Source organism: Thermobia domestica, chromosome 7, assembly GCF_964235325.1.
Source record: "Thermobia domestica chromosome 7, izTheDome1.hap1.1, whole genome shotgun sequence".
NCBI classification, from domain to species: Eukaryota; Metazoa; Arthropoda; class Insecta; order Zygentoma; family Lepismatidae; genus Thermobia; species Thermobia domestica.
This window is the reverse complement of record NC_137460.1, coordinates 56,182,671-56,193,775: the sequence shown is the minus strand read 5'-3', so window position 1 is coordinate 56,193,775 and position 11,105 is coordinate 56,182,671. Positions and strand designations below refer to the sequence as shown.

At 35.0% G+C, this 11,105-nt stretch overlaps 1 non-coding gene across 1 annotated transcript; it reads left to right on the top strand.

The window, feature by feature from the left end:
* Positions 1-2,529: 2,529 nt before the first annotated feature.
* On the top strand, positions 2,530-2,601 carry TRNAQ-CUG (transfer RNA glutamine (anticodon CUG)). Its single transcript has one exon. It is a non-coding gene; the product is annotated as a tRNA-Gln (tRNA).
* Positions 2,602-11,105: the final 8,504 nt, after the last annotated feature.

The following is an 11,105-nucleotide window of genomic DNA, read 5'->3' as shown; positions in this document are numbered from 1 at the left end:
GTACTTATATTTCTTGTATCAGAATAGGAAAAATTTGTGGCAACAAATATATGCACCAGAGCTACACTCATCCAAACTCTTCGAAGTTAACAACGTGCTAGAATAGAGTTATGGCTGCAAAATAAACTAAAATATAACCCTAGTTACCCTAATTAATATAGACGCATTTAAATTATCTTAAGCAATCTTAAAAGTTCCTGGTTGATGGCAGGGAAGTGTTAAAATAACGAGGCGAGAATCATTTTAGTTAATATGTTAAAATCAAATATATATATATATATATATATATATATATATTTTATAGAGATACCTTCCATGTGCTGTTTAAATTTCTGTAATTTTGAACCCATTAGAAAAAAATGTTTTGTTCGGAAGTATTTGCAAAAACCGGAAAGTATAATTTAAAAACAATTTCTTCAACTGATGCTAATCTTACTTGCTGTAACCTGTCCGTAGTATATATACACAATGTATTCGCTAACACGAAAATTACTGAAAATTACTTAAAGCAAAGGGTTTTAATTTTACTTTCTAGTTTTCTGATTTATAGTAAAATTCCTCTGTATTGTATATATTTTTTCCGAACAACTCAACAAGAGATATGATCTTATTTACACATACACACATAATGTACACAGCACAAATGAGTAAATTTGAGCAACGAGAAATATGTATGTTAACAGGTTGGACAGTGGCGGATCTAGCCCGGGGCCGGGGAGCCTATGCCCCCCAGTTTTTTGAGTGACAAAAATAATTGAAGCTATTATTTATATATTTTTGAAACTTTATAGTAAACTTATGATATACCTACTAGCTGGTCAGAGCAACAATGCAACTGTGTACTGGTACCAGTTGAGCCTCGTTCAAGAAAACCTCAAAATTCTGAAGCCAGCACTTCTGAATTGCAAAGGGGTCCTCCTGTTACAGGACAACGCTAAACTCCACGTGGCTAGGATGACCCGGGACACCATTGAATGGGAAACACTATTGCATCCGCTATACTCCCTAGACATTGCACCATCCAATTATCATCTGTTCCATTTCTTGGACAATCACTTTAAAGGACGCCAGCTCAAATCCCTAGTAGAGGTGAAAAATGCACTTGATACCTTCTTCACTTTACGGCCCTCCAGTTCTATCGCGATGGAATCAATGGCCTCTCAGAACGTTGGTAGAAGGTCGTCGATGCTGGTGGGGACTAGTTTTGATTTTCAGGTACGTCTTAGGTGACATATCGATGTTCGAAGGTTGTGGGTGAAAAAGAGATAGAACTTTCTTGGTTACCTTTATAGCTTTACATTACTTGACCTGCCTTATAACATGTCAGGAAGGAGGAGAAAGGCGATGCCACCTAAAGCGTTTGTTCCCCCCTAGCTCCATTAATGCATAGGTAGACTAGTGGTTTAAAACTATCCAACTAACAATTTGCCACCATTTATCCAACAGTTTCGACCTCATACGCCGAACAGCTATTGTACTTGTTTCTAGAGTTGCCAACTATGAAATATAAAATTCCTGCACCCGCTAATAATTCTCAAAGCTGATGAAGAATAATTGTGTTTTAAACCTTGAAACATACTGTATAGTTGAATCTGACAAAAATAACGCCATTTGGCAACCTTACTTCTTTCGTAGGGGTTACGTTGGCAATATAAGTTTAAAGAAATTTCTATATGAAGTTAATTGCCCCCTTTAAACTGTCTAAAGTACGATTTCTCAGGAGGTACTGCATACGTTTCTAAAAGACAATAGTTTTAGGAAGAGGAGACTCATAAGAGGCGGCTTGTGAGGGAAGTCACGCTGGTAAAAGAAAGTTTTATAGCTTTAAACCAAGAGAATAAAGGTTATCCAATACATTAATTGCTGTATACAACAATTAGGTCTAGTACAATGCGAAAGTTTTCTTTTTCCTTTTCTTTCATTCATTCTTTTCTTTTCTTTTCTTTTTTATTTTCAAGCGAAAAAATATTTAGCAGTGTGACTTCTTTTACGAACCGTTCATTTGACTGATATTAGGCCTTTAAATGAAATGAAATTAAATATTTGAGTTTTACGTCCTACGGTTACGCCGGTTAGGCTAAGGGAGACTGTTAAGCCTTTAAAGTTTTTAGCTGAGCGCTGTCTCGCTTAGGAACTCGAATGTGTAAAATTGAACCTAACACCTTTGGAAGGTTTCAGCATTATTAACGAATTAAATCATGAATATAGCAAGAAAATGGAGCTATTTTCGACAAAGTGCTTTTTTTATTTTTGTTTGTTTCCTTGTTTGTTTCATTTTCATGGTTGTACTTAAAAAAGAAAAAATAAGACATATATAAAATATTGCATACCCGTAGCGATAATGTTTATTGTTCCATTCACTGAGTGTTTCCTTATCATCCTCCCGATAACTCACATATTGACAAATGGTACAGTACCGGTAATGCATTTTTCTCGCCGTGCGCATGCGTATACAAACTTGAGTAATTCGAGCTGCACCATTGGTATTGTCCAGTAAAATTGCTCATTGCAAGAGTACAGTACGTAAGTGGTCCCATGGTGTAATGGTTAGCACTCTGGACTCTGAATCCAGCGATCCGAGTTCAAATCTCGGTGGGACCTTGTCTTTTTTCTTTAATAAGCCATTAACTATTAATTTTAATATGGATCTATTCCATTACTAACATAGTACTAATTTAATACTTAGACGTTCTTTTTATTTATTTATTTATTTACTTTTTAATTTTACGCTTGTTCGGTACTATGACTTTTGAATGTGGATCACCTAAGGAAAATTTTATGTCAAAATTTTATTTTTACTGATTTACTTAGGTAATACATCAAAAAACGTACAAGCATGCCAAATTTCAAGTTTTTATTCTAATATCAAGTACTTAAAACATAAGACAATAGGTTCCAAAAAAATTCCCATTTAAATAACATGGGGAAATTTTTCATCCTCCCTTTAGACTCCCCTAAAAATTAAAAATATCCATTTTTGGCAATTTTCCTGTCGGTTAGTCCCGAAAAGCTACAATCATGCCAAATTTCAACTTTCCACGTCAACCGGAAATACCCCTTTAATTTATGTCAGTTCATGTAGTTTTATACAGGGTGTTTCAAAACAACAGCGACGACGTTTGGGGGGTGTTTCCTGACACCAAGATAATACAAAAAGTATAGACCAACTTGGGTGCAGAAATGCTTCCTTTCGGAGTTGTAGGCTGCCGAAAACATTAAAAAAAATGAACTTTGAAGGTCCATAGCTCCAAAACTATGAGACCTACCGTAGTCTGGTCAAGACTTCACTTAGAAACTAAAATGTGTTCTATCCAAAAATCCATGTTTCACATTCCTAAGGTGCTCACGAAACAATTTTTATACAGGAAGTTTGGCTACGGGCATATAACTTCTATAACTAACACTAACACTAACTATAACTATAACTAACACTAATATAACTTCAAGTACTCGCCAATTACCTTTATAAAAATTGTTGCGGAAGTACCGCAGGATTCTCAAACATAGATATTTGGATAGGGCACATACTAGTTCCTAAGTGAAGTCTTGACTCGGCTACGATAGGCCCCATAGTTTTGGAGCTATGGACCTTTAAATTTCATTTTTTCATGTTTTTGGCAGCCTATAACTCCGAACGGAAGCATTTGTACACCCAAGTTAGTCTATAATTTTTGTCTTATCTTGGTGTCAGAAATCACCTCTTAAACGTTGTCGCTGTTGTTTTGAAACACCCTGTATATAGTTAGGATAATTTGCAGCTTTGTGATGGACAAAAATCGTGTGCGTGAGTTTTCTCGGGGTTCTCTCACTCCCGTTTCCTCCCAATTTCTTCATTCCACAATTTCATTCATTTCTCATAATCACCGTGTGCTTTACCCTAACAAGCATACCCGAGGGATGTAAAACAAAGATTTGATATCATTTTCACTCTCCCGTTCCTCTTGGGTCCGAGTTTTCTCCTCGGGATTTTTTCTCAAATACTTTCAGTCTACGTTCTTCCCTCAGAGTAATTGACCATTTTTCGCAACCACACAGCACAACAGGCATGATTATCGTTTTATATATTTTAAGTTTTATAAATCGGTTTATATATTCTGACACCGCCACTTGTTTTTTTTTAATTGTAAGGAGTATAAATTTAGCTCCTAGTTCTTGATCAACTTCAATCCTAAACAATGGCAATGATTGGGAACCCTCAAAGAAGAGATTTACTATGGTGCACTAAGATTGAATATATCGTGGGCACGCTTTCTGAAATTACCGACAAAAATTTAGTGCTGCGACTTATACACAAAAAGAATACAATATATTTTAATATATATGTTATGGAGGATATTATGGAAAGCGTTAACAACAATTGATTAACGAAATTAATGAGGCCACAATTTACTTCTAAACAAAGATGTCAGGAAAGAATCATACTGCAGATGTAAATACCCATCGAGTAATGGGAGAATGTTTATGACGATGACTAAAGCCAAACATTTGACTTCAGGAGCAAAGGCCCAATCACTCTTAAAAAGAAAATGGCTTCTCAGAAATGACTCTTCTTTATTAATATATCTTCTGGCAGTCCCTAATGGATAACTAATGAAGGAATGTTAACGAGCGGTCGTAACAGTAACTATTAGCATCGTCACACATAACAGATCATTCATTTTTATCTTGCCTGCGTTTTTTTTTTTATTTCTTTTCTTTTCTTTTCCTCTCTGTGTTTAATTTGAAGAAGGCATTGAATGAATGAAGTGTAAAAACCTTCAATTGAACTGAGTATACCAGGAATAGTGTCAGGGACATTTCATGCGTCTTAAATTGAACAAATCGCACGCAAACAAGTGAAATGAAGCCAAACTCAAATGAAAGTAAGTTAGTCAGTGTGTTAAGCCTCTCTTCTTTTTCTTTTTTTTTTTTTTTTACTACCTAACGTGTCGCTGTAGTAATAATAATAAATATAAAAAGGATGATATCATTGGAAACTGTTCAACTTTGAATTGCAGTATACAACATGCATACACTAACTACCAATTAATAAACCAACTCGCGGTACGGAATTACAAGATGAATCAGACGACCATCTCAGATTTTTGTAAAAATTGGTGCACAGCTTTATTACAGTGGGAGATGAAAACATTCCAAATACTACCTCTCTCCTCGCAAGGACATTCCCAGGGACATTTCTATGCGAAATTCAAAATTCAAATCTTAATTTGAATTTTTGAAGTGTTATTTTTTTTTTAATTTTACAATTTTTTTTAAAATATAGTCCAACTTGTAGAGCAGTCTTTAGGCTTTCCAACGGTGTTTATTTCATGTTTCTAGTGCACATATTAACCATTTTATGACAATTTTGATAATCACAATAACTGAAAATATGCCCTTTTTGACATTTTTGAACAGTTTGTATGAGGACACTTTCAGGAAGAAAGAGGTAATATTTGGAATATTTTCATCTCCCACAGTAATAAAGCTGTACACCAATTTTTACAAAAATCTAAGATGGTCAGGTCAGATTTTGTCATTTCATTGGTTAATTTCACATGGAATGTCCCAGATTCAACATGCATACACTAACCAGCAATTAATAAACCAACTTGCGGTACGGAATTAAAAAAATGAAATGAAATCTTTGAATTTACGTCCCACTATTATGCCCTTTGAGGCTAAGGAAGACGATGAGTAAAGCAAGTGAATGATAATGGAAGAATAGGTGGAATGAGAAAGTGGGAGGAAAGGGGAGTACCCCGAGAAAGCCCATGAGCACGATGTTATCTACCACAAACTTACTTAGCCGAGGATCGAACAAGGGACCCCTGGCACCACGAACTGAGCCACCGTGCCCCCACAGTACAGTATTAAGCTTATATTATTAAACACTCCCGTAAACCCTTTTACACTTTGTGGTGGACAAACATCGTGTGCGTGGGTTTTCTCGGGGTTCTCCCGTTTCCTCCCACTTTCTTCATTTCACCATTTCATTCATCTTTCATTATCACCGTCCCCTTTAGCCTAACCGGCATAATTGTGGGACGTAAAACTCAAAAATTTCATTTCATTTCATTTCAAACCCTTTTACAAGAAGCCAATCCTCAAATTTCAATACTTTCTTCCCCACTATGAGCTCACGCGGTTTGGATTCCACTTTAAGTTGTAGGTTCACGTTTCATATAACCTCGGTGCTAAAGAGGAACGCTATGCTCTGACAACAAGTCAGATATCAATAGTTGATATTTATTCCCAGTGACATCTCAAAATTTTTTTTGTCGGTGGGAAAACATAATCGTTACTAGAAATATTACAATTGCAAGATGCTATTTCAGATGTTAAATTTTAGTCCTTATCGAACACCGAGGTTAAGAAGGACGGAACCTATTATTAACATGAGCCGTATTGACGTAAGGGGCTTCGGGACTTAAATACGTCTTGAGCCAGATGAGGAAATAAACATTCACTATATATATATATATATATATATATATATATATATATATATATATATATACAGGGTGTATCAGATAAAACGTCCAGTGCTTATAAATCCGAAATGGCTGAGAATAAAAAGATGAAACAAAAACTGAGATAGGAAAATGTCATAGGGCACATCACATGGTGTTGTTGTGGAGATCCCCAGGGCCCTCCTTTAAGGGGGCCCAGGGGCCAACTTCAAATTTTCAAATGGGAACACGTATTGAATCATACCTCATTCAATAGTCCCTGAAATACGAAACAACTTTTGTAGGAAACAATTTTCGATTTGGGCCACCGTTTTCAAAATGGCCGCAAAAAGTGGGTCCTGTATCAGATAAAACGTCCAGTGCTTATAGGCCTAAATCAGAAACGACAGAGAATAGAGAGATGAAACAAAAACTGAGATAGAAACGATGATAAAGCATATCAAGTGGTGTTGTTGTGGTGACCCTCAGGAAACTCCGTTAAGGGGGCCCAGGTGCCAACTTCAAACTGATACAGGACTTTTTGCGGCCATTTTGAAAACGGTGGCCCAAATCGAAAATTGTTTCCTACAAAAGTTGTTTCGTATTTCAGGGACTATTGAATGAGATATGATTCAATGCATGTTCCCATTTGAAAATTTGAAGTTGGCCCCTGGGCCCCCTTGAAGGAGGGCCCTGTGGGTCACCACGACAACACCTTGTAATGCGCCCTATGACATTTTCCTATCTCAGTTTTTGTTTCATCTTTTTATTCTCAGCCATTTCGGATTTATAAGCACTGGACGTTTTATCTGAAACACCCTATATATATATATATATATATATATATATATATATATATATATATATATATATATATATATATATATATATATATATATATATCGGGTGTTGCGAAAAAAAGTTCTCTTGAACTTTCGGCTATCGGACATAGTTTCAGATCTACAAGGTGCCGAAAGCATGAGAAAATGACTTTCGGTCGCCAATAGTTCGGAAACTATCCAACGTAAAGAGGGCGGGTAAAAAATTCACTGAAGAAGTCATGCCTGCTGTATAATATAATCGAAAACAAATTAATATATACCATGGAAGATTTAAACTTAAAGTGACATTGACAAGAAAGAATAACATATCATTTGGGAGGTAGTATCTCAGGGATAAAACTTCGGTAACAGAACAGGTCATTAAACATGGAATATTCAGATTTTCTTTCACTCTTTTATATATGACCGTTCACAAAAATCACTATTGTTCTGAGTAAAGGTAAGAAATTAGATTACAGATATTTACACTGTATTGTCTCCAATTATTATAATTTATGAGTTGTATTATATAAATATGATTCTATTTTTAGATTCTGATTCACAAGATAAGTTCATGAAGAAGTTAGTTTGTACTTTCTAAGATGCAAGTGTATGTTGTGGATAATGACAAAATGGAGATTAAGATTCGAAACTGATTGCTACGTTTAAAACCAAAAGAAAATCGCATATTGATAAAGTCACCGCACAGTAAGTACTGGATATTCAACAATATTATTAGTATTTAACGAAAAAAAGTTCCAAAGATGAAACATATAACAATTGATATTCATTTGGCTGAACAAAAACTGCATGAGAAGTGTAAACCCTCATGCGAAGTTTTCGAGAAAATTGATAAAAACAAGTGTCTTTTCTTCTGAATCTAAAAATATTTTTTGTAAGATGAGACTCATCCTGAAATATATACTAATGAAGTGTTTCATTATGACACTTGCAAGACGACAGTATGGCCGGATTGAGGGGGCTTAGGGGAGCTGTAGTTTCAGGCTTCCAGGTGGACGAGGACCTCCACTCTGATCAAAATCTAATCTGGTTGTCTAAAAAGAATCATACAAGATAAGATAAAATATGAAACAAATTTCTTCATTTGTTACATTCACCGTCTTAATAAATTAACATCAATCGGTAAAAAAAAAAAAAAAAAAAAAAAAAACGAATATAGTGCATGAGAATCGTGATTCATATTTTCTTGTTGAGTAGAAGTGTTCTGCAGTCTCATGTGATGTAATTATAGAATATCAAGTCCCAATCCGGCAAAAAAATTAAGTCACTGCTTAGATGCACAATAGGTTATGTTCCTTTTATGTTTTATGTCAACAAGTTCTGTCTATATATAAACTCTGTATGCATGGAGTCAGGTAGATTTGACCACAATAATAGCGGGGTTTACTTCAAACACCTTTGTGTGTTGACCAGTTCTCTTGAGTTGCAGGATGTGATAGAGGACTCCGCTAAGACGAAAGCTAGGAAAAGAAATTTTTGAGGTATTCATTTTTTTATTTATTACATTTATATATAGATATACCGCATTGACTTGACACCTAGTCTTCTGTGACAAGCGCTGCTATCGGCTGAAGGAATTCCACTCATTTTTTCTCGCTTAGCAACAGCTGAATCCTTATTGGCTCAATGCGTGGGTGTGTCGAGGGTGGAGCTTTAGTTCGCAATTTTGCCACGGATTAAGACATTTTGGCGGCACTATAGTAGGGTAACTTTCGTGTGTGTGTGTGTGTGTGTGTGTGTGTGTGTGTGTGTGTGTGTGTGTGTGTGTTTATACATTTGGAAAGTTCCATTAAGTAGTAGTATTGAATACATGGCATGGTTGATGTCGTAGAACTACGTATATTCCCTTAGCTTTCCTACTGTACTTCCACAGAAATGTATTAGGCAAAGTCTGCAAGAGTCACATATTTTTTTTCTAGCTCGGATTGTTGAGACATAACCCAAAATTATCATTAACTCTGAAACTTTTAATTTCTGTTTAACTTGTACATTTTGTTAAAGTTGAAGCATATATTGATAAATCATATCGAGTTGAACAAAATGAAATATACTTTTGGGGGGTAAATTCTGAGGCATGACCCACAAGGAAATCTTATATATATATATATATATATATATATATATATATATATATATCGCTAGAAAGTACAGATAATCGTTTGTTATCAATAATAACACATACAAGCACACACAAAAAAAAGTTCTGTGCCCCGGACCCCAGAGTATGAATTAGATATATTTTGTGACACAGAATCCCAATTTTCAAACCCCAGGACAATCAACCGTGTCAATTTTGTTTTATGGGAGAAAAACTTGAGCGATTTTGAATGAAGAGGATACACGTTACACAACTATACCAAAAAAAAAAAAAAAAAAAAAAAACAGAAGTTCTGTTCAGCGGTCTCTAGGATATGAATTCGATGTATTTCGTTACTCATAATCCAAATTTCAAAACCCTGGGACGATTGATTGTGTCAATTTTGTTTTATGGACGAAAAGCGTGTATCCTCCACATCCAAAATTGCTCAATATACCAAAGAAAGACAAATAACGTGCAGATTGTACCTATTGCTGTTCTTCTTCTCCTAAGGACAGACCCGTAGCCAGTCTGATTTATTAGGGGAGGGGGGAAGAAATGAAAACTGAGGGATCAATGACAAAGACATCAAAGAACACCATAAAATTTTATATTTATTTTTTTATTTACAGAATCTGTATTTTATCTTTGAATTATTGAAACTGTAATTTTTGGTTTCATTTTTGTGCGTTTAATGAAAGCTCTTTACGAGATACTTTGTTTTATATTAATAATTAAAATTGAAGTATATATTTTCAAAACATTAGAACAAAATTATATTACAGCAATTTTAGATTATATCAATACAAAATGGAAGTATATGTTTTATTCAACGTTTCTACTCAACTTTCTACCTTCCAAAATAAGCGAGACACTACAGTTTATTAATATTCACAACTAACGTTGTAAACTATAATACTGTTCTTTGGAAGTGCACTTGGTATCCTTGGATCATTGTCATGGTTGCGGTAATAGGGTACAGTTTGAAATTTTTTGAAATGGGTATAGGTAATGGAAGATGTTTGGTGCGGCTAGCAAGAAACATAATTTTACACAGAAATAAGTAGAATTCGCAAAGTTGAATTTAATTTGGTAAATATAATTGCAAAAAATTCATTGAGTCAGGTTGAAAATTCTCTTTAGCGTTGTTTTTTACACGGGGCAAAAAATAATTTAGGAGGGCAGTGCCCCCTCTAGACCCTTCTTGGTTACGGGCCTGCCTAAGGATGACACACTTCTTTCCTAATATTAACATTCATTCTACGCTATTTGTAAATGTCCTTACAGGAATTGCCTCTATCACATAAGAAGTGATACTAATAGGATCATTATATTGATTTTTTGAGAGACGGGTGTAAATTTCCATTACTTTTTGCACCATTAATTTGAGACTTGATTATTTTATTGACTGAGCCCCCTCAAACGACTTCATACAATGCTAATGTGCTGTATTGCCTCAGCTGGTTTTCATCCGTCTTCCTCCAACGCAGTCCCTGGAACATATTTATCTATTAAAGTGTGCCAATCCTTGCAGATGTTAATTCTCGAACAAAAAAAAAAAAAAAAAAAAAAAAACTTTTAAAAAGTGCTGTACAGGTCTATTTGTTCCTTGGTTAAAGAAAGGAGAGAAGAGAGATGACCTTTTGAATTCACAGCGATGTTTAATTAGCAGAAAATAAATCAACTTCTTTGCCGTGATGAAAGCACTGTATGTATAAATTCATGCATGTTTCTTCCAGACATCGTGAATATATT